This window comes from Triticum aestivum, chromosome 1D, assembly GCF_018294505.1.
Source record: "Triticum aestivum cultivar Chinese Spring chromosome 1D, IWGSC CS RefSeq v2.1, whole genome shotgun sequence".
NCBI classification, from domain to species: Eukaryota; Viridiplantae; Streptophyta; class Magnoliopsida; order Poales; family Poaceae; genus Triticum; species Triticum aestivum.
The window spans coordinates 52,766,377-52,793,654 of NC_057796.1; the positions used below are offsets into that span (position 1 = coordinate 52,766,377).

The 27,278-nt window shown below is 46.9% G+C and overlaps 1 long non-coding RNA gene across 1 annotated transcript; it reads right to left on the reverse strand.

Annotated features, from left to right (window-relative positions):
- Nucleotides 1–17,571: 17,571 nt before the first annotated feature.
- On the reverse strand, nt 17,572–19,356 carry LOC123180230 (uncharacterized). The gene is made up of 2 exons (XR_006490785.1): nt 18,812–19,356; nt 17,572–18,703 (listed from the first exon to the last, which is right to left on the reverse strand). It is a non-coding gene; the product is annotated as an uncharacterized lncRNA (long non-coding RNA).
- Between the last annotated feature and the right edge of the window lie 7,922 nt (nt 19,357–27,278).

The following is a 27,278-nucleotide window of genomic DNA, read 5'->3' on the forward strand; positions in this document are numbered from 1 at the left end:
GATACTAAGTTATCCAGGTGTGGTGGAATTGACAACTCAACTGCTAATACTTGAGAATATTCTTTGGCTCCCCTTGTGTCGAATCGATAAATTTGGGTTGAATACTCTACCCTCGAAAATTGTTGCGACCCCCTATACTTGTGGGTTATCAAGACTATTTTCTAGCGCCTGCCGGGGAGCATAGCTCTATTCTTTGAGTCACTTGGGATTTATATCTGCTGATCAGTATGAGGAACTTGAGGGGAGGTAAGGAACTGCCATCTAGCTCTGCACTTGATTCACCTTCTGTTTTGAGTAAGCTTGCAACACCTAAACCTGCTTCTGCTATTAATTCTGATATGTCGCATGTTATTGATGATGCCACTTCTGCTATGCATGATACTTATGATGAAACTACTTCTATGCTTGATACTACTGTGCCACTAGGTGAATTTCTTGATGAACAACTTGCTAGGGCTAGAAAGAATGAAATTATTGAAACTGATAATATTGATGAAAGTGATGATGAAGATTCTCCCCCTAGATATGAATTGCCTGTTGTGCCTAAGGGTTATGTTATGGATGAAGAAACTGCTAGAGACTTTCTTGCTTGCAATGATAGGAGTGATCTTAAGAAATTATTAGCTAAGCTGAAAGAAAAATCTCTGAATGCTAGAATGAAATATGACCCTGCTTTTGCTACTTCACCTATCTTTATTACTGATAAGGATTATGATTTCTCTGTTGATACTGAGATAATTACTTTGGTTGAATCTGATCCTTTTTATGGCTATGAATCTGAAACTGTTGTGGCACATCTTACTAAATTAAATGATATAGCCACCCTATTCACTAATGATGAGAAAACTCGCTACTACTATATCCTTAAATTATTTCCGTTCTCATTAAAGGGTCATGCTAAGATATGGTTTAATTCTCTTGATCCTGGTTGTGTGCGTAGTCCCCAGGATATGATTTACTACTTCTCTGCTAAATATTTCCCCGCTCATAAGAAACAAGCTGCTTTAAGGGAAATATATAATTTTGTGCAAATTGAAGAAGAGAGTCTCCCACAAGCTTGGGGAGGCTTCTCCAATTACTTAATGCTTTGCCTGATCATCCTCTCAAGAAAAATGAAATACTTGATATCTTTTATAATGGACTAACCGATGCTTCCAGAGACCACCTGGATAGTTGTGCTGGTTGTGTTTTCAGGGAAAGAACAGTTGATCAAGCTGAATTGCTATTGAATAATATGTTGACTAATGAAAATAATTGGACACTTCCTGAACCAACTCCTAAGCCAACTCCGAATAAAAGGGGTATTCTATTTCTCAGTCCTGAAGATATGCAAGAGGCAAAGAAATCTATGAAAGAAAAAGGTATTAAAGCTGAAGATGTTAAGAATTTACCACCTATTGAAGAAATACATGGTCTTGATTTCCCGCCTGTTGAAGAAATACATGGTCTTGATAACCCGACACAGGTAGTAAAGGTAAATTCTCTCTATAGATTTGATGAAGGTGATATTCCTCGTTATAAGTCTGCTAGCCAATTCTTAGATGAGTTTGATAATTTTATTGTCAAACAAGAAAACTTCAACGCTTATGTTGGTAGACAATTGAAACACAATGCTTATAAGCTTGAACACTTGAGTGATTATATGTCTAGAGTTAAAAGTGAAATTAAACTCATCAGTAAACATGCTTCTATGGTTACCACTCAAGTAGAACAAGTGCTTAAAGCTCAGAATGATTTGCTCAATGAATTAAATTATAAGAAAAAATGACTTTGTTGTTAGAGTTGCAACTAGAGGAGGTAAAGTGACTCAGGAACCCTTGTATCCTGAAGGCCACCCTAAGAGAATTGAGCAAGATTCTCAGAGAACTAATGTTGATGCACCTAGTCCTTCTAATAAGAAAAAGAAAAATGATAGGACTTTGCATGCTTCTAGTGAACCTGTTGTAGACACACCTGAGAATCCCAATGATATTTCTATTTCTAATGCTGAAACACAATCTGGTGATGAACATGAACCTAGAGATAATGTTAATGATGATGTTCATGTCGATGCTCAACCTAGTAATGACAATGATGTAGAAATTGAACCTGCTGTTGATCTTGATAACCCACAATCAAAGAATCAACGTTATGGTAAGAGAGACTTTGTTGCTAGAAAGCACGGTAAAGAAAGAGAACCATGGGTTCAGAAACCCATGCCTTTTCCTCCCAAACCATCCAAGAAAAAGGATGATGAGGATTTTGAGCGCTTTGCTGAAATGATTAGACCTATCTTCTTGCGTATGCGTTTGACTGATATGCTTAAAATGAATCCTTATGCCAAGTATATGAAGGATATCGTTACAAATAGGAGAAAAATACCGGAAGCTGAAATTTCCACCATGCTTGCTAATTATACTTTTAAGGGTGGAATACCTAAGAAACTTGGAGATCCAGGAGTACCTACTATACCATGCTCCATTAAAAAAACTATGTTAGAACTGCTTTATGTGATATTGGAGCCGGTGTTAGTGTTATGCCTCTCTCTTTATATCGTAGACTTGATTTGAATAAGTTGACACCAATTGAAATATCTTTGCAAATGGCCGATAAATCAACTGCTATACCTGTCGGTATTTGTGAGGATGTGCCTGTTGTAGTTGCAAACGTTGCTATTTTAACAGACTTTGTTATTCTTGTATTCCCGAGGACGATAGTATGTCGATTATCCTCGGTAGACCCTTTTTGAATACTGCAGGGGCTGTTATTTATTGCAACAAAGGTAATGTCACTTTTCATGTTAATGGTAATGAGCATACGGTACACTTTCGGAGGAAACAACCTCAAGTCCACAATATCAATTCTATTGGAAAAATTTCAATAATTATTATTGGAGGTTTTGAATTTCCTCTTCATACTGTCAAGAAGAAATATGATATTCTTATTGTTGGGGATGTTCATATCCCCGTTGAGGTAACATAGTGTTATTCGAAATTTCTCCAGTTCCATGTTATTCGAAATGAGTTTGTTAACAAGACCTGATCAACCTTGTTAGTGGATTCCTTTTGATGAGCATGAGATGGATGAAGTTAGAAAGCACAACCTTTTGTACCCTTCTTTTACTTTCTGTTATTTAGATTAAATAAAGCAAAAATAGTATATTCTGTCAGTTTTTTGAATTATCCGTGCAATAAAAAATACCCCGAAAATAAAAGTTCTCCAAATGCCCCGAAAATGAAATATGATTTTTTCTGGAATATTTGAGAATATCTGGTACTGAGAACACATCAGGGGGAGCAAGCACCTGGCCACGAGGGTCTAGGGCGCGCCCACCCCCCTGGGCGCGCCCCCTGCCTCGTGGGCCCATGGTGGCTCCCTCCACTTATTCCAGCCACCACACACTCCTTCCTCCCGAAAAAATTCACCAACCAGCTCAAGCACGAGTTCTAGCTCATTTTGCTGCGATTTTCGATCTCCTAGCTCAAAGCTCCACTCACAAAACTGCTTTGGCAGATTGTTCTTCGGTATGTGACTCCTCCAATGGTCCAATTAGTTTTTGTTCTAGTGCTTCATTCATTGCAAATTTTTGCTGCCTAGGTGACCCTGTTCTTGAGCTTGCATGTCAAATTTATATGGTCCAAGTAGTTCCGATGCATGATATAGTCTCTAGGCACTTGTGGGAGTAGTCGCTATCAATTTTGTTGAGTTTGGTTCACTTTTATTTTGAGTTACTAAAAATTTCAGAAATTTTCAAGAATAGATGAAGAGATTTTTTAGGGGCTCTTCGAGCCGAAGCTCGAGGGATAAGCAAAGTGAAGAGGATAAGAGGCCCAAATATAATCTCCCTCGCACCGCGGAGGTTCGGCCGTGTGAATGGCCTTGTGATGAGTTCTTAACAGCAGCCGGGATTCATGATGATTTCTATTCTTTGGTTGAGAATGCGGGCCTCACCGACTTCTTCCGCCACCAGCGTGAACAGTATCTCTTACTCACTAATATTTTCGTGCAAAATTTTCATTTTCATGCTAGGAGATCACCACCTTCAGTGGAATTTTATTTATATGATGAGCATAAGGAGATGTCCCTTTCTGATTTCTGCCGGGTTTGTAAGATACCCCTTACTGGCAGCATAGAGGAACCACATCGTAATGATGTGGAAGGGTTTATTGATATGATTGCTGTAGGGGAAACAAGGAAAGTTTCCGATGCAAGAATTACTAGAATACATTTTCCGGTTCTGCGTTACTTTGCTATATTTGCTAGTAGATGTTTAATTGGTCGCGGAAACTGTGGAAACCTTAGCGCCCCTGATATTGTTATTTTGGGCCATGCCTTGTTTCGTGATAACTCTTTTAGCCTAGGCGCTATCGTTGCCAAACGGTTAAGTCTTAACCGCATGAAGGGTCCCATCTTGGGAGGTATCTTCGCCTCGCGCCTTGTTGCACACTTTAACATACCTATTAGGCATTATGAGAAAGAAGAAAAGTTGTTGCCTCCTGTTTTTCTAGACTATAGGAGTATGGTAGCACATGATTTTATCTATAAGAATAAAGAAAAGATGCTTAAGTACAAACTGATATTTGGTAAAAATCGCCCTGAGATTATTACTTTGCATGCTCCTTCTTTGTTTGACTTATCTACAAGCAAGTATCTTGTTCAGCCGGAGGCATTTCATGCCTATCAGAACCCCACACCAGCTATAGAGCCAGAGTAGGAACCACAATTTGATCCTTCACGACAGTCTGTTTACCAGTGGGATCCGGAGGAGATTGCCAACCAGTGACAACCCGAGGCTCCTTCTCAGTACGACCCCAACTACAACTTTGGATATCCGCCAGGCCAGCCGTGGCAGTAGACCAACTTAGGCCAAAAGCCTAAGCTTGGGGGTGTACGTATCTCTACCCGACATTACATTCATGCTCACACACTCATGTTAGTTGTCGGTGCTCATACTTTTTCACTGTAATATCCATGCTAGTTTATTTTCCTTTTCTCGCTTTCTTCTTGTGTGTTTGAAAAACCTTAAGAAAAACCAAAAAAAATAGTTGTAGCTTTTAGATAGTTTACTTTCCATGCTTTTAGTAGTAGTAATTAAAAGAAAACCCAAAAAGATTTCTTGTTCTTCTTTTGTTTGTTGGGATCTTTCCCGTGTAAATAGTTTTATTTCTTTTTCTTTGGGGGTCGAGAGGAGAAGACCATGATGAAAATGTTGAAGTGGCTCTTATATGCATTATTGTTGATTTAACCAAGAGCCCATATTACCTTGTCTTCTCCTTTGTATCAGATGCTTGCAGATTCTAGCTTAGTCCAATGCACGTGCACTATTATTATTATCCACACCGTTCGGTCGTGCAAGTGAAAGGCAATAACGACGATATATGATGGACTGATTGAGATGAGAGAAGCTGGTACGAACTCGACCTCTCTTGTTTTTGTAAATATGATTAGTTCATCGTTCTTGATTCAGCCTATTATGAATAAACATGTTTGCAATGACAATTAGAGATTATAGTTGCTCATGCCATGCTTAATTTGCTAGGAGTTTATAATGGTTTACCTTGTGTGCCAACATGCTATTAAACTGGTTGTGATGTGGTATGATAGGGTGGTATCCTCCTTTGAACAATTCGAGTGACTTGACTTGGCACATGTTCACGCATGTAGTTGAAACAAAATCAACATAGCCTTCACGATATTTATGTTCATGGTGGATTATGTCCTACTCATGCTTGCACTCAATGTTTATTAATTTTAATGCATTCATGACTGTTGTCGCTCTCTAGTTGGTCTCTTCCCAGTCTTTTTCTAGCCTTCACTTGTACTAAGCGGGAATACTGCTTGTGCATCCACTTCCATAAACCCCGAAGTTATTCCATATGAGTCCACCATACCTTCCTATATGCGGTATCTATCTGCCGTTCCAAGTAAATTTGTATGTGCCAAACTCTAAACCTTCAAATAAATTCTGGTTTGCATGCTCGAATAGCTCATGTATCAACTAGGGCTGTCTGTATCTTCCATGCTAGGCGGGTTATTCTCAAGAGGAGTGGACTCCGCTCCTCACTCACGAGAAAATGGCTCGTCACCGGGAAGCCCAGTCACATGCTCTAAGCAAATCAAATCGAAATAATTGCAAACAAAACTCCCCGAGGACTCTTGTTAGTTGGAGGCACTCGTTGTTTCGAGCCAGACATGGATTGATGCTTGTTGGTGGAGGGGGGTATAAACTTTACCATTCTGTTTGGGAAACGCCTATAATGTGTGTAGCATGGAAGATATCGAGATCTCTCGGTTGTTATGTTGACAATGAAGTATGCCGCTCAAAATATTATTTATCTCTATTTCAAAATCGAGCTCTGGCACCTCTACAAATCCCTGCTTCCCTCTGCGAAGGGCCTATCTATTTACTTTTATGTTGAGTCATCACCCTCTTATTAAAAAGCACCAGCTGGAGAGCCCCGCTGTCATTTGCATCCATTACTATTAATTTATATTGGGTATGACTATGACTGGATCTCTTTTACCATGACTTACAATGTTTAGTCAGTCCTTGATCTTCAGAGGTGCTCTGCATTTATGTTTTGCGGTCTCAAAAAGGGGCTAGCAAGATACCATCTTGTTATATCATCTTATGATTGTTTTGAGAAAGTGTGGTCATCCGAGATCTATTATTATTGCTCGCTAGTTGATTATGCCATTGATATGAGTAAATATGAGACCTAAGTGTTATTGTGAATATGGTTAGTTTATAATCTTTGCTGAAAACTTGAATGCTGGCTTTACATATTTACAACAACAAGACCAAACAGAGTTTGTAAAAGTTTTTTCTTTATCACTTTCAGTTTATCAACTGAATTGCTTGAGGACAAGCAAAGGTTTAAGCTTGGGGGAGTAGATACGTCTCCGTCGTATCTACTCTTCCAAACACTTTTGCCCTTGTTTTGGACTCCAACTTGCATGATTTGAATGGAACTAACCCGGACTGACGCTGTTTTCAGCAGAATTGCCATGGTGTTATTTTTGTGCAGTAATAAAAGTTCTCGGAATGACCTGAAAATCAACGGAGATTATTTTTTGAATTAATAAAAAATACTGGCAAAAGAATCAAGGCCAGGGGGCCCACACCCTGTCCACGAGGGTGGGGGCGCACCTACCCCCTGGGCGCGCCCCCTGCCTCGTGGGCCCCCTGGTGCTCCACCGACCTCAACTCCAACTCTATATATTCACGTTCGGTGAGAAAAGAAACCAGAGAGAAGGATTCATCGCGTTCTACGATACGGAGCCGCCACCAAGCCCTAATCTCTCTCGGGAGGGCTGATTTGGAGTCCGTTCGGGGCTCCGGAGAGGGGAATCCATCGCCATCGTCATCATCAACCTTCCTCCATCACCAATTTCATGATGCTCACTGTCGTGCGTGAGTAGTTCCATCGTAGGCTTGCTGGACGGTGATGGGTTGGATGAGATTTACCATGTAATCAAGTTAGTTTTGTTAGGGTTTGATCCCTAGTATCCACTATGTTCTGAGATTGATGTTGCTATGACTTTGCTATGCTTAATGCTTGTCACTAGGGCCCGAGTGCCATGATTTCAGATCTGAACCTATTATGTTTCCATGAATATATGTGAGTTCTTGATCCTATCTTGCAAGTCTATAGTCATCTATTATGTGTTATGATCCGTTAACCCCAAAGTGACAATAATCGGGACCACTACCGGTGATGACCGTAGTTTGAGGAGTTCATGTATTCACTAAGTGTTAATGCTTTGGTCCGGTACTCTATTAAAAGGAGGCCTTAATATTCCTTAGTTTTCAATAGGACCCCGCTGCCACGGGAGGGTAGGACAAAAGATGCCATGCAAGTTCTTTTCCATAAGCACGTATGACTATATTCGGAATACATGCCTACATTACATTGATGAATTGGAGCTAGTTCTGTGTCACCCTATGTTATAACTATTGCATGAGGAATCGCATCCGGCATAATTCTCCATCACCGATCCCATGCCTACAAGCTTTTCACATATTGTTCTTCGCTTATTTAATTTTCTGTTGCTACTGTTACAATCACTACAAAACTATCACTGTTACTTTTGCCACTGTTACCGTTACTTCCATACTACTTTGCTACTAAATACTTTGCTGCAGATACTAAGTTATCCAGGTGTGGTTGAATTGACAACTCAACTGCTAATACTTGAGAATATTCTTTGGCTCCCCTTGTGTCGAATCAGTAAATTTGGGTTGATACTCTACCCTTGAAAACTATTACGACCCCCTATATTTGTGGGTTATCACTGGCCCTTGAGGTATTATCTGAAGCCCTCGCAGCCGAAGAATTAACCGCACTGTGCTCCACGGTGGATAGGGATGATGTGATCTTAGACAAACGACCCAAATCCACCTCCTTCAAACCGACAGAAGAAATTGTCAAATTCCAGGTCCACCCAACGGACCCCAAGAAGACAGCATCTATTGGAGCACAACTAGACCCAACGGTCGACGCCGCACTACGGGATTTCCTTCGCGAAAACTGGGATATATTCGCCTAGCACCCTTCTGATATGCCTGGAATCCCACGCAAGCTGGCCGAACATAGTCTCAATATATTAAAGGAATATAAACCAGTCAAACAAGCAGTGCGGCGCTTTTTCAAACCCAAACGCCAAGCTATGGGGGAGGAGTTAGCCAAGCTAATTGAGGCCGGATTCATTAGGATATAAAACCTCCGGACTGGCTGGCAAACTTGGTGATGGTACCAAAGAAGGACAAATCCTGGCGCCTATGCGTCGATTTCAAAGACCTCAATAAGGCTTGCCCTAAGGATCCCTTCCCCCTCCCCCGCATTGATCAAATCATTGACGCTACCGCAGGACACGACTCACTGTGTTTCCTTGATGCATATTCCGGATACCATCAAATCAAAATGAAGGAGTCCGATCAAGCTGCAACAGCATTCATTACCCCATATGGCCATTCTGCTTCAACACCATGCCCTTCGGGCTCAAGAACGCCGGCGCCACATACCAACGCATGATTCAAACATGCCTGGAGAAACAGATCGGCAAGACAGTTGAAGCTTATGTGGATGACGTCGTCATCAAAACTAGGCACGTCAAAACACTAATTGACGATTTACGTCTCACATTTGACAACCTCCGCGCGTATGACATTAAGCTCAATCCGAAAAAGTGCGTTTTCGGCGTCCCCGTTGGAAAACTGCTGGGCTTCATCGTTTCCAACAGAGGAATTGAAGCAAATCCAGCCAAAATCCGAGCTCTGTCACAATTGGCTACGCCAACAGACCTTAAACAAGTCCAAAAGCTCGCGGGTTGCGTGGCAGCTCTAAGCCGCTTTATCTCCAGATTGGGAGAAAAGGCACTGCCACTCTATCGCCTTCTACGGCGAACCGATCACTTCGAGTGGACGGACGCGGCAACAGCCGGACTGGAAGAAATAAAAACCCTTCTAGCGAGCAGCCCAATCCTGGCCGCGCCAAACGTCGGCGAACCCATGTTACTATACATATTGGCAACACATCAGGTGGTGAGCGCCATGCTCATCGTTGAACGAGAACAGGACGGACACAAATTCCCGCTTCAGAAGCCAGTATACTACGTATCCACTGTCCTTACACCATGCAAATCCCGATACCCCCATTATCAAAAGATAGCATACGTGGTCTTCATGGCATCCCGAAAGTTACGACACTACATCCAGGAGTGTTCAATCACGGTGGCTTCCGAAGTACCACTCAACGACATAATAAACAACCGCGATGCCACGGGCCGGATCGCCAAATGGGCCATTGAGCTCCTTCCATTTGATATTACATACAAACCACGTCGAGCTATTAAATCCCAAGTACTGGCTGACTTCGTCGCCAAATGGACAGAGGCTGAACTCCCTAAAGAGTACGGCACATACTCCAATTGGGTTATGTATTTCGATGGCTCCAAAATGCTGGCAGGACTAGGAGCGGGCGTCGTGTTAACGTCTCCTACTGGAGACGTCGTTCAGTACGTACTCCAAATACTATACACAGATTCCAACAACGCAACCGAATACGAGGCCTTGTTGCATGGTCTCCGGATGGCTGTCTCCATGGGCATACAACGCCTAGAGGTGCGCGGGGACACAAACCTTGCAATATCTCAAATAAATGGAGATTTCGATGCCAAAGACCCAAAGATGGCGGCTTATCGTAATGCCGTCCTAAAAATGTCGTCTCGGTTCGAGGGGCTCGAGTTCCATCATGTGGCCCGTGAAAGTAATCAGGCGGCGGACGTTCTCGCTCGTATTGGCGCCAAGCGCGACCCCGTCCCACCTAATATATTTCTGGAAAGGCTTTTTAAGCCATCCGTGGTGTGGCAGGGGGAAAGCGGCAACACTAGTCCGGATCCGAGCACAACCCCGGATGCCGAACACACAGATATCATCAGCGGCTCAGCCACCGAAATAACACCGTCGGCCATCTCATTATGGCAGTCATTGCCCCATGGACCGAACCTTTCCTGGCCTACCTTAATAGGAAAGAACTTCCTGAGGATCAGAATGAGGCCCGCCGCATCGTCCGGCGTTCGAAAGCCTACAAGGTTCACGACGGAGAGCTCTATAAGAAAAGCGCTACCGGAGTCCTTCAAAGGTGTATCTCCGAGGAGGAGGGGCGCCAGCTCCTGGCTGAGATTAATGCCGGTCTCGGCGGGCACCACACCGCAGCTCGGGCCCTTGTTAGCAAGGCCTTCCGTACAGGATTCTATTGGCCGACGGCCCAAGCAGATGCATAGGACCTTGTCCAACGTTGCATCGGATGCCAACTCTTCGCCAACCAAAGCCACATGCCCCCATTGCCCTACAAACAATCCCCATCACTTGGCCTTTTGCGGTCTGGGGAATGGATATGGTTGGACCCCTTAAAGGAGGAAGCCATAAGAAAAAATATCTGTTGGTCATGGTGGATAAATTCACCAAGTGGATAGAAGCCAAACCAGTTAAAACGGCCGAGTCTGGGCCGGTGATAGAATTCATATCCAGCGTCGTACACCGTTATGGTGTTCCGCATAGTATCATCACCGATAACGGTTCCAACTTCACAGCCGACGAAGTAAAAACCTGGTGTGCCAATCAACTTCACCGTCAGGGCATTAAGCTCGATTACGCCTCTGTCTATCATCCACAGACAAATGGTCAAGTCGAAAGAGCCAATGGTCTTATTATGAGCGGCATTAAGCCCAGACTAGTGCGGTCTTTGAAAGAATCAGACAAGCACTTGGTTGAGGAGCTCGACTCCGTACTCTGGGGGCTGCGGACCACGCCCAATCGAACTACCGGATACACACCTTTCTTCATGGTGTACGGCGCAGAGGCAGTGCTACCCTACGGCATTATTCATGACTCACCTCGAGTGCGCATGTACGAAGAGAGAGAGGCCGAGCTCGATCGGCAGGAGAGCCTAGATGCCCTGGAGGAGGAGCGTGATGTCGCAAAAGCCCGTTCCACATTTTATCAACAGCAGGCTCGAAGGTATCAAAGCAGAGAAGTGCGGGCCAAAACTTATAACATCGGCGAACTCGTTCTACGCCTGCCGGAGAAGAAAAAGGACAAACTCAAGCCCAAGTGGGAGGGTCCCTTCATCATCGACGAAGTTCTCACCGGAGGAGCGTACCGTTTGCGCGATGCGTCAGACAACCGACTAGAGCCGAACCCCTGGAACGCGGCTAGACTCCGAAGATTCTATGCCTAGCGCTGAACCCTTTGTTCGTTTCCTCCCCCCTATTGTTTCCATCATTTTTTCTCTCTTTTCGTTTTTTTCTCTTTAGCCTTAAAAGCTTTCGTGCGGTTAGACCGTACATCCCCGACGCATACATCTTCAAGTATGTAAGTCTATTATACCTGGGGGCTTCTTGGACAGAAGCTTGCTATTATTATTTTCTGAGCATAAAGCTCATCACATATGCGTTTTCTCCCATATGTACCTTTTCTTCGCCATTATATGCATCGATATGACTTAAGTTTTGGCCAAGCTGGGTTGCCTGGCTCCTATGCTTATGCCCTACGTTCCTGTTAGTTCGGCTAGGGCATAAAGGGAGCACCTCTGCGATTGTTACTGCCGGGTCATCCGGATGTGTACCTCAGACTGGGTGAAGCCGAAAGCTAGCGTTCTTAAGGGAATATTCGGTCGGTGAACTAAAGGTGTTTTTGAATTCGTTCCATCGTGAACCCCCAGAAGCTATACATTGTGATTTCTTCATCACAGTCCGGACATGCACATCGATGCATGCACACCCAGGGAAAGGAACCCTTAACGGAACTATTCTCCCTGGAAGATGTTTCTTACAATTTTAATGTAATATAACATAACTAGCCGGATACAACTTGTCTGTTCAAGCAACTATGACCCCTACGCCTGGTTTTCACACATACCCCGGTTTATTTTGCCGCTCAGGTATTCGGAAAACACTCCGCACCTTCGGGTCGAGAGGTCGAAGAAAAAAGGTTGCCCATGACAAACGTTTTACAATCCAGCTAGAAGGAAAGTACATAGTCACTTAGGACTTAAAAACTTCCTCCTCTATACCGTCCAACAGGCGGTCTAACTTACAATCCTGTTGGGAATATCTAGCGGCCACCTCTACTTGGTCATATACTAAACTAACGGGAATTTCTTCCCCATTTGACCCTAGCGGTCCGACCCGGGCCATGTGATTCGGATCCAGCTTGGTATACCGCGTTTTTACCATGGCCCAGGCCTCTCGCGCACCCTCTCGGCAGGCCGATATCTTCTATAGTCGGATACGCCGCCGCGCTCCCTTGAACAGCTCTACAAGCTTCTCCATACTCCCTGGAGGGGAGGCGGATGGCCATAAGGCCTTGGCTACACTCTGCATTGCCTGCCGAGCTTGCTCGTGCAACTACGACAGCCCTTGCAGAAGATCACTTGATGATCCGGACACCTCCTCTTCGGGACGGCCCGTCAACATACCTGCAATCATAGCTATATCAGCTAATTTTACCTCCAAACTGTTATAAGATAAATTCCGCCACATACTGAATGTGCCGCCTCGCAGATTTTTGTTATCCTTCACGGAGTCGGCTAGCTGGGCTCACACATCTTTTAGTTCTTCGCCTAGTTTGGTGTTTGAATCCTAGAGTTTGTTTTTCTCCTCTCTGACTCGGGTCAGAACGCGCTCGCCTGCGGCATGTTGTCTCTTCGCCTCTTTTTCGCTCGTTTGAGCAGCCTTCAGTTCCTCTTCCAGTTGGTCCGATGACCCTGTTATGAGACAAGCAGCAGGTTCAACATAGCTGGCGTATCATTTTTTGTTTCTCGATGGAGGAAAATATCACCAGAGGACGCCTACTTGAACTTTTCCAGTTCGGTGGTAGCAGCAGTTAGCTGTGTCCGGCACTGCTCCAGCTCTTGGGCTAGCAAGTCATTCTTCTCCGTAAGAACCTGGTTATACATCGATCCTTAAAACATTTGTCCCAACTGCTTCAAGTCTCGGGGGCTACTGGCACATGGTTATCAAATTCGGACAAGGTAAACTTACCTGCACATCTTTCAAATGCTGCCCGGTGGCTCTGTTAAGCCCATCTCGAGCAGCTCGGATGTATGCATCAGCCGAGCTGAAGGCACCGAATGCCTCCTTTGAGAAGCGGGGATTTCGTAAAACGGCCCTCCGGCACCGGTGATTCATGGCGCTCTCCACTTCCGAATTGGTGACGGACATATTTTCCGAACCCTCGGCAGAAGGACAGTCCGGCGCCACTCCCATATCAGACCCCGTCTCTTTGGCTGGGACCGAATCTTGGTTATTAGGAGTACGACTGGTCGGGTCCCCGGACATAGTCCGTCGAACCTTTTTCCTGATACAAAATGAACATATGAGTCACAGTTGGACGCGACTGCTAAAAAGAGCATAGTTGCGAACCCATACCTCTTCAAGGAAGGCCCGACCGTATCGCTCTTTGCCTTCCTCTTCGAAGGCCTGCCCGGCATGGGAGCCGCTCTCTTTGGAGATGCCCCTGGGGCAGCACGACGCGTCGAACGCCTCCCCTTCTGAGCACAGGATGGTGCGGTGGGTGAGGAAGAATGAGAAAAACCCTCTCGGACAAAGTGTCTCCTGATTACTTACCTGAGAAGCGGGGAGAAGACCGGGATAGTCGGCGATGATGGCCACCTCTATGCCATCATAGCTCGTTTGGTAAAACGTCCCGTTCTCAAGCACCACAAAATATATCCAGATCCTCTTCAAATCTGGGGTCAAGGTCCCGATTGTAGCCCTCGGGCTGCGGGGCGGGGCTATGAAGCCCCTCGGAAATCTTTCGCCAGTGCTGTTATAAATGGACGGGTTAATATTCATTGAACAAAGCTCAGGGAGTGGAATAAGTAGAGCAGAAGAGTTGGGGGCTTACCCAGCTAGGAGGACTGTATATGGAATATCCTTCTCTGTGCGTGATGCGCAGGAACTCCTCTTCCTCACCCTTGAACAGTTCGGCCAACATTTTGGCTAGGGTGGCAGGGGTGTCCGGGCCTTTCCCGCCACAGCGGGAGGTGTCATCTTCCCCATTGTAGTTCCACATGGGAAGTCCTCTGTATTGGAGTGGCTGGACTCCCCGTACTATGGAGGTCGCCATCACTTCGACTATCGTATATCCAGACTGGGCAAGCGTCCTGATCTTGCTCAGGAGTTGGCGAACTTCCGCACTATCTTCCTCCTCGAGGCTCCGAGGGCGCCAGCTGTGGCGTTTCTTCAGAGGAACACTTGTAAACTCGGGGAGACCCCTCTAGACTGGATTTTTAAGTACGACATCATCGATGTAAAACCATTCAGAGGTCCACTCTTCGAAAGCTTTCTTCGGTGTGCCGGATAGGTATCCGGTCTCAGCAATGCTCCATATTTTGGCCCCGCCCACTTCAAATATCGATCCCTCGTGGTTGTGCGGGACAAGACAAAACAACCTTCTCCACAGATCAAAATGGGCCTCACAACCCAGGAATAGTTCGCGTAAAGCGACATAACCTGCAATGTGCAGGATGGAGGCTAGGGTATAATTGTGCAGCTGGAGGCCATAATACTCGAGAAGCCCTCGGAGGAATGGGTGAATTGGAAATCCCACGCCCCTCGGCAGATAGGGGACAAAGCACACTCGTTCCCCCGCAAATGGATTGGGGAAATCCTCCGCCTGGGTTATGCCGTTGAAGGAAGCCAACCCTGCTCGAACAGGGACCAGATCCGCAGGGGGGAGAAATCCCTGCGTTTGCAACTTCACCAATTGACTGTGGGACACAGAGCACCTCTCCCACTCGCCTTTCTCTGGGTCGAAACGGGAGGAGGAGCTAGGAGTGCTAGCCATATTGGAATGGTCTTTCCTGGCAATCTCTGATAATTTTCTCCGTGTGGTGCCGAATGGATCTGAGACCCAATCTCTTTAAATAGACGCTCTTTCTTGCATGGCCAGGGTGTTATTTGCAAAAAATACCCTGACCGTCCGCATTCGCCCGACACGTGGAAGCTGAAGTCGTCGATGCACAGAAGCCGAGGGGTGCGGCATTGAATTAAAAGCCGAATACATTACTTGGAAGCCGTCGGAGGAGGAACCCGCCTTGCAATGCCGAAGACAATCTGCGCGCCGAACACCTCGTCATTGAAGCCTGGTTCGGGGGCTACTGAGGGAGTCCTGGACTAAGGGGTCCTCGGGCATCCGGCCTATTAGCCATGGGCCGGACTGATGGGCTGTGAAGATACGAAGGCCGAAGACTGCACCCGTGTCCGGATGGGACTTTCCTTGGCGTGGAAGGCAAGCTTGGCGACCAAATATGTAGATTCCCTTCTTTGTAACCGACCTTGTGTAACCCTAGATCCTCCCGGTGTCTATATAAACCGGAGGACTTAGTCCGGAGGAAGAGATACTCATTACCATAGTCATACAGGCTAGGCTTTTAGGGTTTAGCCATCTCGATCTTGTGATAGATCAACTCTTGTAATACTCATATTCATCAAGATCAATCAAGCAGGAAGTAGGGTATTACCTCCATAGAGAGGGCCTAAACCTGGGTAAACATCATGTCCCCCGTCTCCTGTTACCATCGACCTTAGACGCATAGTTCGGGACCCCCTACCCGAGATCCGCCGGTTTTGACACCGACAAGGGGCAGCAGGCCGAGACATGGCCCTCCTGGGAGCAGAGGATGCAGAGGGGCGTGAACTTCCAGGTGCTCTGAAAGTGCCCCGCCCGGCCACACTTAAAGCACTCTCTGTCGTCGGCCTCCTCCATCGGGATTGGCTCGGCCGCTGTGCCCTTGGAAGACCCCTCCTGTAGCGCGGACGGCGGCTTGGAACCCGGCTGCCCCGCGGCCTTGTACTTCTTCTTCTTTTTCGCCGCGAAAGGGTCGCCGATCCGGCCGCCTTGGAACTGCGGCATCTCCTCGATGCGCTTGAGCTCGAGCCCCTTCCTCTTGTGCTCTTCTTTCTTCCGCTTCTTGCACTCCTGGTCCTTCAACCACCACGCCGACGGTGGCCCCCAGCCACCCGCCTCCCCATCGCGCGCCGCGCCATGCACCTTGGCTTGCGCGTGAAGCTCGCGCTCGCGGCCGCGCTCCGCCGCAGGATCGAGAGGGGGAAGGGGGCACTTGCCCGCCTGCTGGTCAGCCTTGGAACCCATGGCCAGCACCTCGGCGAAGGAGCGCACGAGGGGCGACGGAGGGGGAATGGGGAAGAGGGAGCGGGCGGAGTGACCAAAGCGTCTCGCCTCCGATTTGGTGGTTGGAAACCCTTGCGTCGGATCTAGGGTTCCTTTGGGCAGCCACAACCACTTAAGTACCCGCGCCACTGGGCTTGGGCCGACCGGGCCGTGCGAACCACCCCTGGCCTAGAAGGATCCTGGCAGCCATGCCCCAGACAGACCGTAGCCACTTGGGCCAAAGCCAAGCCCAAAGTGGGCCGGTCTGCCTAGGTGCCATCCCGGCCCACCTGGCCCTCCTGCTCCATGGCCCCAACCCTAGGGTCAGGCGACCCCGGCGCCGCCGCTGCCGCCAGGACCGCCGACGCCGGCGCAGCAGCCACCCCTGGGCCCTGCGGCTCAGCCCAGAGCAGGAGACCGTCCTCCGCTTCCGGGGCTGCAAGGTCAGTCCACCGCGCCTGAGATCCACGCCGACAAGGGCCACAACCTCCTGGCGCGAACGCACGCCGCCGACCAGAGTGGAGCGCACCCCCGAGCACCACCGCCCTGGCTACGAAATCCCCCACCGAGCATTCGGACGGGCCCTCACCGTTGACGACAGCCTCCGCCTCATCCTCCGATTCCTCCCCTGCCAGAGCCCAAAAGCGACTGCCGGACTAGCCGCCAGCGCCCGCCGGAGCGTCCCGCCGCCCCTCCCTGAGTGCAGGACCCGCCAGCGCCACGCCCGATTGGACCAGCGTCCACTCCGCCGCACCTTGCCGGCCTACCTCCGCCGCGCCCGCGTCGCCCTCACCATCGCCTTCTGGATTGCCGCTCCGTACAGGAGACGTTGGAGAACTCCGCATAGCTCTTTTCGGTGAAACATTGTTTATAGTGAGGAGTCTATGTTGCTAACAAACGGTAAAAAAATGTATGACATTGATCAAGTGATGTTATATTGTCGATGGGTATATAAAGAGCACAATCAAACATAATGTTTCCAAATGATAAATCCTTTCGTCCAAGCTCCCATACAGAAGAGTGTAAATCAATTTGATGAACATGGGTCACTGGTATCAGTTCAGTAGGGTGTGCCTAGAGTAGTCGTCAATGAAGAAACTCTTCCTCAGGAGCATCCCTCTAGTATTTAGTCTGTCATTGATGAGAAGCCAGAAGAAAATCTTGTGCTTCAACTAAGAGCAATTAGCTTTCCATAACCAGGAGATGGCAGGGATGGTATGAAATTCCCCCATAAGAATTATGTATGTATTTGACACAGCATAGGACGTTACACCGGAAGGGAATCGCCAAGTATCATTTTGATCCAGAGTGGGGAAGTTTTGCAGCAGACCAAGCATCTCCTGATATTGTTCGAAGGCTTCCACTGAAAAAGGTAAATGAAATAGTGATGAAGTGTCCTCAATATTGATGATCTGATGCAGAGACATGTGAGGATTCAGGGCAAAGGAGGCCAGCTGTGGCCATTGAGAATTCAATGTATTCCCAGCCCAATTATCCTTCCAAAACAAGATTGACTTGCCTGAACCAGGAGTACAGGAAGAATGTAACTTGTAGGTGTCCAGCAGCTTCAGACAATCCTTCCACCAAAATGAGCATTGGGCATTCTCACCAGGGGGCAGGCTATTCTGGTAATAAGATTCCCAGATCAAATGTACCCATGGGATATTGCATTGATTCAAGAACTTGTGGACCATTTTCAGAAGCAAAGCATGCTCTCGCTCCTGCTATCCACCTGCAGCTCACGCGGTCGGACGCACGCGTCGACGCCGCCGATGGTGCCCGTGAGCGAACGCAGTGCTGCTAGCTTCCGATGACACGCTGCAGGTCGGCAGTGATAGTGAGGGCCGCCAACCGCTGTGTACGATGCCGTTGAATCAAGCGCCAGGGGAGCCGACTCGCCGTGTACGTCGCTCGCCCCGTGTCGTGTATGCCGCGAGTGCCGGAGGAGCCTCCTCGCTGCTGGTTCGCAGCTCGGCATGGCCCTATCTCGGTCATCAATGTTGGCCCAAATCTCCGGCCGCTTCACCTTGCTGACGAGCACATGAGCTAGGACGCGACAGTGCAAAGTCAAACATGGCGCTAGCGAGGACGCTGTCGGCGCCACAACACTCGCAGCCGACGGCGGATGTCAGGATGGCGGGGGTTGGAGCTCACCGGGGTGGCAGGGATGGCCGACGGCGAGGTGAATCGGTAGTATTTGATGGCACCGCCGCCGTGGATTAGCAGCGCGCAGCCGTCAACGCACTTGTAGCGGGTGGCATCGGAGGAGATGGGGGAGGGGGCTGGAGGAGACGGTGAGGAGGAGGGGGGAGCTGGTGTGATGGTAGGTGGCGGACTGCTGCGGTAGAGGAGAAGGCATGGGAGGCGTTGAGGAACCGACGACGTTGGCACCGTACTTCTGGTTGTTAGCAGTGTCGGAGACGGGAAAGGAGGCGGTGGAGGGGAGATTGTGGTGGTGGTGGCTCCCGCTGTAGAGACGAGGCATTGGATGTGGATGGATCTGGATCGGTCTGGAAGAGGGAGACTAGCGGGCGTCTCTTTGCTAAAGTGCCAACATCACTTTTGATGCGTTAGACGTCGATCGGATGGTCGGAATTGCTAGATGGCAGGCACACCATCACCATCAAGTGTGCTTTTTATATGAGTAGAGATAATTTCCAGCCTTTACTATCTCCCCCTTTTTCAATAACGTTCTGATGATAAAATTTAAAAGACAAGAACTGGGAGCACAACCACTCTTCTCCATTGATGAAAACATATCGTCAGCTTCTTCCAATGATCCTTCTTCTAGAAGATTTTGTATATTTTTGCCATAAGTAGAAGCATTAGGTACCAATCCACTGGCAGATATTGCAGCAAACAAATCGTTAGCTTCTTCTCTTCTCTGAACCTTGAACATTGCATTGATCATGGTATTGAGTATTGTAACATCCAACTTCACATCCATTGCTCCTAATTTCTGGAACAGGGTGATCGCTTCGTCAGCATGACTATTCCTGCAAAGTCCTCCATGGATTATCATGTATGTGGAAATGCTCACTGTTATTCCACTTTTGATCATCTCATGGAACATCTTTGCAGCAACCGTTCTCCCAGCATGAAATAACCCATTCAGTATGATGTTATAGGTAACAGTTGTAGGTTCAACTCTCTTATGCAACATTTCTCTGAATAGCATCAACCCATCATCAATCCTTCCACTTCTACAGTAGCCGTCAACAAGTGTACCATATGTAACAACATTAGGCTCAATGCCAGCGGATGCCATGTCATCAAGTACTCTCAAAGCTTTTTCCATCTCGCCAACTAAGCAATATCCGTCAATTAGTGAAGTAAATGTAGTGACATCAGGACTCTCACCTATTTCTACAACCAAGTTGAAGATATCTTGTGCATCTTTAACCCTTCCTTCTTTTCATAGACTACTTATTATTGAACTGAAGAACACAAAGTTAGGAGGAGGAATACCTTTGTTTGTCATTTCAAAAACCAACTCCTTCACTTTCCCCAAATCACCATGCGTACAAAAACCCTGAATTAGGAAATGATAAACAACTGTGTTTGATTGTACTCCCTTACCAATCATCTGATTGACTTTATCCATGGCATCATCCATCCTACCCGTTCTACAAAATGCAGCTATTACAATTGCATAGGGGACTACATCCGGACTCACCCCCTGTCCTTGCATTTCAGTAAATATGAGCATAGCTTCGTCCACCATTCCACGTTTAGTATATGCATCAACTAAAATGTTGAAAATCTGGCGATTGGGTGTAATACCATTGCTTGCCATAAAATTAAAGAGATTAATCATATCAGCAAAGCATCCTTCTGTAGCATACCTGTGAAGCAGAATAGAATATGAGACCATATCGCAACCATGGAATAAAAAGTATCTGCAGCCTCTTTGCTTCTTCCATGCTTGCAAAGGGAGGCCATGAACAAGTTCCAAGTGACAGTATTTGGTACAAGACCCCGGCTTGTCATTTCTCTAAACATTTGAGTCACCTTTTTCCACTGGCCCAAAGTGGAGTATCCATGGATCATTACAGTATATGTCACTTTATCCGGTCGAACACCGTTATCAACCATCTGCCAAAGGAACAACTCTGCCTTGCCCATTGCTCCATCCTTGCACAGCGCATCAATAATCGAGCTATACGTCCACATCAAGCTCAACACCTTGCTGCATCATTTCATGGAATAGAGTGCAGGCCTTGCCTATTTTGCCTTCCTTAAAGAAGCCATGGATGACTGTGCTATATGTGACCACGTCAGGGGAGCGGAGACCTCCTTCTTTCGCCATCATTCGCGATGACCTGGTCTGTCTTCAGGCCGGTCCTGAGGAGGCGGCCGAAGAAGGCAAGCTCAAGGTCCAGACGAAGGGCGCGACAGCAGCAGTCCATGAGGACGCCGTAGGTGCAGATCGTGGGCGTGGCCACCTGCAGGCCGGCTTCTTCTCAGGAGACGCGGTTGAAGATGGCGAGGGCGAGGGCGGGGCCATCACTGCAGGCAAAAGAATCTGGCGCACGGGCGAGGGCGGCAAGGAAGCCGTTCAGGGAGCGCCCCGGGACCGGGATCGCCTGCCGTAGCAATTCGTCGAACAGGTGGTGTGCGTCTTCCCGCTCTTGGTCTCTGCACGCTGCATTTGCCGTGGCCACGGCAAATGCAGCGTGCAGAGACCAAGAGCGCGAGGACTGCGACATGGAGGTGGAGGAGGAAGAGCGGCAGAGGTGGAGGCGGATGCGGGAGCGGCGCATCGGCGTGGTGGAGCATAAGCCGGACATCGGCCTTCGTCTTCGTACGCAGTGGAAGCTTGGGATGAGCCGTGATTCTTTGGTGGGTCCCATTTTCCTATCACACGATTTGTGTGTTTCCTTTCGAGGGAAACTTCTACATCATGGAAGTCCTTTTTGATATACGTGGGCATTAGAAATTGATGATACTTAGGACGTGTTTGGTTGCCGTTTGCTACAGTTTCTGCATCGCATACACTACTCAACCCAGTCTGGTTGAGCAAAAATAGGCTCTAATACGTCATCTGCAAGTTGTTTGGTTGCCTGCATCTAATGTCCGTGCATTAGGTAATACGCAAGTGCACTTTGTTTGGTTGCCTACATTGGCCCAAGCGGCACATGAACACGGCGTTTGGTTGCATAAGGCATACATGTTATGCTTATCTTGTACCCTAGTTGGTGAGCTTACCCACACCTAGCACACCAACACGACAGCACAGCAATGGTGATGAACTGGGCGAAGATGATAAAGTTCTTCAGCTTCAGCTCAAACTGACGATCCATCTTGACACCTCAACCTTGTCACTTGTGCACTGGCTTCTTCCCATGAACTATAAACCTCTGGAATCTTACCGATGAACACGGCAATACCACTTGCCCTAGCAATGCACAAGAGCAAGAGTTGAAGCAACAAATCAATGGAGCACACATGTAGCAAGTAAAGTAGTACACAAACAATAATGGAGCAGAAGAGAAGAAGTAAAACATGCATGATCATGCGGCATAGCAAGTTCTACCTAGCACTACCTTGGTGTTAACCTACCACCACATCTAAAAGTGGGTGTCGTCCTACCACCGCAAGTTCACCATCAGCGTGAGGGGTTAGTATATACCACATCACCAAAATATACAGACCATCAAATAGTTTTTCAGCCCTAACTACACAAAATGTATGTCGTCGTCGTCGCCACCGCCATCGCCGTCGGGATCTAGTAGTAGTGCTTGCCCAGCCAGCTCCTGAGCCACAGCACCCTGTGAACGTCGGCCATGGCAATGAACCCAACATCCTGGGCCTTGTTGTCAAGCAGGTGGCTGAGAGCTGCCATGAGAGCCTCGTCGCTGAAGCCACCCTGGGTCATGACAGCGCCATACAGGTCAGGGTGGACGTCGAGGGGCTTGCACTCCCTGATGGCTGTTGCCACCTCCTTCACCGCCTCAGTCATGCTGCAAAAGACATTGATCTCCTCCTCCATCAGACCTCCTCTCTTCCTCTTCCTATCATGGACGGGGTCAAATGGCTTGTCGAAGGGCTTCACGAAGGGCTTGTCAGGGCCATCAAGGACCTCGACGTCCGGGTTCCCAGGGAAGTCTGGCATGGGAGAACCAAGAGGCTCCTCCGAGCCCATGGTATGCTTCCCAGTTGCCAGCCCGAAGGAGAAGATGTGCTGCATCTAGTTCTGTATGAGTGTATTGAGGAACTCAGCGTCCTTTGGGTGGTCCTAAGAATGAAACACAAGTGTTGTTAGTTGCGATTATGAGTAGGCAATGGTGGACAGTATGAAAAGAAAGAGGGTTGTGAGCTAACCGCGACATGGTCGGCGTAGTGCTCTGCCTCCAGAACTATGTAGCAAGTGTACTCATCCCATGAGGCGCCGCTAATGTCTCTTAGCTTGGACACTTGGATCCATCGACTTCTCCACTTCCTTAGATGGTTGTACACCTGGGTGACAGACACCTCCTGCCCACAGAACTCGAACACCTGCTTCGCAACACTACTAGGGAAAACCTTATACACAGAATCTTAGCAGCAGGGCGGTTTAAAAACAGACGCTACTGCTAATTAGCAGTAGAGAGCTTTAGGAAACCGCGCTACTAATAGCACGGTAGCAGTAGCGGTCTAGGTGAAACAAGCGCTACTACTATAATTGCCACAGCGTTGCCCCCGGGCTAGATATAGTAGTAGCGCCCTTCCAAGGATGCTCTACTGCTAAAGTACTTAGTAGCAACGTTTTTCTTCAAAACACGCTGCTGCTAAGTATTGCACCTTAAATATGTTACTTCTTAAACTATCTCGAGCACTTGGTCTTCATTGAACTACTCCAGTGCCTATACAGGTACTATGAGGATTCATATTGACTTTTTAGATTCTACACAAAAAGATCAATGATGACCAATGTATATTTTTGAAGTTTTTACATGCTTAGACTTAGCAATAGCGTTTTTTCAGGGCAAAGCCCTATTGATATTATAAAACAGAAAGGAATAGCTGTAGCGCATTTCGCTTGACACGCTATAGCTAACTTAGCTATAGTGTGTTCCGGCCAAACGCGCTGCTGCTAGTTTGACTTAACCCCCGGCCGCGCGGGCTCAAAATTTCGTTAAGTCCTTCCCCTCCACTTCCCCCTCTCCCCCAACTGCTCCATCGCCGTCGTCGCCCTGCCGCTCTCGACCTCACCGCCGCTGCCCGCCGCCGCCCTCAACCTCACCACCGCCGCTGCCCGCCGCACACCCTCGACGCCGCCCCCGGCCCCGACCTCGACGCCGCCCTCCGCCGCGCGCTCGAGCCCCGACCCCGACCTCGACGCCGCCTGCCCCTCCCTCGCCGCAGTCACCGTAAGGCTCTGCCTCTCCTCTCCCCTACCCTCCTCTCTCTCTCTGCTAGGGCAATTCATATATGTGTTGATGCTGTGTTGATGTTCGTATGAACCCTAGGTGTTCATATGAACCCTAGATTTGTTTAGGGCAGTAGGCATTTTTTGCATTTAGGAAAAATGATTAGCAATTTTTTCAGGAAATTAGCTAGGGCAAATTTTTATGAAAATGCCTAAACAGTAATTTCATTCAAAAAACAAAAAACAGAATTGTTTTTCTTTCAAAAACTTGGTTAAACTAATTGTTGCTATGTAAACAAAAAACAAGATTCTTGTTATATGATATATGTCATTGATGTTCATTTGCATATTCCATTATTGAAGTGGTTCGATTGTGCCCAAGTGGCTTTGTTTTTTCCAGGGAATGAAGTCGAGTGGCCTATGTTTTGCCGGAATGTTGATTCATTTCCGTTTCGGCAAATTTCAGGTTCTCGATTTGTCCACTTTTTAGTAAAAGCATGCCGAAATTTTCCGTGAATTTCGGCATGACTTGTGCTACAAACTAGGACATCTCGAGTGCCCGGGATTTGCCGCACCGGGAAGGAGTCAACATTCCTGCAAAGCATAGGCCTTTTTTATGTCATTATTCATTTTATTAGGTATAGAATTAATTGACTAGATTTAATCGTAAGAACTAGTTGAATTAATAGAACTAGTTGAATATGTCACATTTGTTGTTATTTTTTTAGTTAAAGCAATTATTCCCGCATCGACGTCGACGATGCCTATCCCGCATCCTCGTCGTCGAGTCGGCGGAGGACACCTGCATCACCAGATGGGCCATGTCCGGGACTGGGCTCCGCCTGGGTAGTACTGGGAGGCGCTACCTACCGGGGGGCGCAGGTTGGTGAGGAGTCAGCCCGTCGTTGACCCGAACCTTCTTTGGTGGCGGTCGCGTGGGCCAGTGACGGTCCAGAGGCTCGAGGACCCCGCGGAGGTGGTGCATCACCGTGTCAGTGAGGAGGACGCGCACGTCCGTCGCTACTTGTTTGCGTTGGAGCACAGGTTCTCCAATACCTGGCAGGTTCTCCAGGGATCTCACTGGAGCTATGATCCTGTGATGGTTCCTTCTCTGTGGGTGTCCACCGCCCGCGCCGATACCCGTCGTGCGCTAGGGTTTTAGTTGTATTAGTGATGTTATATGTATGATACTATTCTGGATGTATTAGTGATAATATTCGACGATGTACGGACGCATGAGATGATTTACTTTTGCTTATTGAATGCATGCTAATTTGAATACTTATTTATTTTACGATTTGGTTTTGCTTATTAAATGCTCATGTCAATATGAGTCATATAAGATATTTTGAAATGTATATCTTGTGTTGCTCAAATAGGATATGTGCTTGCCCAAGTGGCTTTGCAGGTTACACCTCCGAATGGCCTATGTTTTGCCGGAGTGTTGATTCATTTCCGTTCCGACAAATTTCAGGCGCTCGATATGTCCTATTTTAGCGAAGGTCATGCCGGATTTTTCCGTGAATTTTGGCATGACTTGTGCCAGAATATGTAGGAAATATCGAGTGCCCCGGATTTGTGTGTTGAGTATCCTGGTAGTTGCCTTCGATCGATTTTCAATTAATGTTTCAACTATGAACATAGGAAATGTCTGACGACGAAAAGGATTTCAGTATTTGCGAATACTACGAAGACGAGCGCGGCCTGTGCGACAGAATCTTCCTAGATGATGATAGGTGCTTCAGTATCAAGCTGGACGAGAACTTCGAAGTGGATACAGTAAGTCACAACAAAAAGTCTTTTTTCGTAATTAAGCATGACATCTGCTTCATTTGTTTCAACTTATAATTTGATTTTTTTTACTATTCTACTAGCGTATCCCCTGCCATGCAAGAGTTTTTGTCTTGGATAAGATAGGTTTCAGTGGTATGGAAACTACGGAGATAAAGAGAGTTAACTTGAAGACCGAGCATGGTTATACTTTCCACGCAAAATTATACAACGCAGACACCTACACCTATTTTGAATGCAAAACTTGGCAAGCACTATGCAAGGCTTATGCATTTGAGCCTGATATGGTTATCACCTTTGATATTCGTCCCGAAAATGATATTGAAGGTAATATCGACATCTGGGTCGATGTGCAGACGCCTCCAGTTATACCATTATGTGAGTTTCTCAACCAAATTTATGTCTTCGATATTGTTTATTCAAAAATAGTTGACAACTAATTTCTATTGACAGCTTATTTTCATTCAAGCAAACATGTCCGGCGCTTGGTAGACATGACCGTCCACTGTCCTGGGGCTGAACTAAACTGCGAGGAGATAGGTCATTATGTTTCATGGCTTGAGGATCTTCATACTGTCAAGACAAATTATTTTTCTGGACTTAAAATCATAGTACTCAAAACGTGCGACCAATAGTGTTCGTACTGAACTACGGTAACATCTATTTAGGAAAGATTGTAAGATTTTTACTATTTGTCCTCAGTGCATCTTTTGCATACATTATTTTTTAAGCTAAACTTCATTGCTGAGTATGTTACTATACGATGTTCTTCAACAGGGACTCCCGATGAATGTTGTGCCTCATTGGATCGAGACTAAAGGTCGCATGAGAATTGTTAGCTTGCGGCCAAGATATCCTACAATGCACTTTAGTGCATACAGGATTTCTAATAGCGAGGAATGCTTAATAGTGAAAGACTGGAGCAAAATTGTGAACGATCGCAGAAAAGTACTAGGGGGCAGAAATGAGAAGCGCAGCCCACGATTAGGAGACATGTCCATCTGCATGCTCCAACTTGATGAAGCAGGAGTGCTACACATGTTTTATGCTATTTTACCTGAGAGAGAGCAGCAAGAGTGATTAGCTAGCTAGAAATGAGTTATGATGATTAAATAGCTAGTGTTGGTCGTAATGACTATGATGATTATTATTAGCTAGTGTTGGTGGTGATTAGATAGCTACCGCAGCTAGTGTTGATGGTGATTAGCTAGCTAGAATGAGTTTGAAGATGATGATGTGTGCTACACTATGATTATGATGATTAAATAGCTACTGTTGGTGGTAATGACTATGATGATGATTAAATAGCTTGTGTTGGTGGATTAGATTTAAGTGGAGGCAACATGTGGTGCACATCGAAATAGTACTACTAGTCCAAACTAGATCAAGTTTGGATTAGTAGTATACTTTTGACATGCACCATATGTTGCCTCCATTTGAATCTAATCCACCTTCATTTGACACACTGTTATGGACATA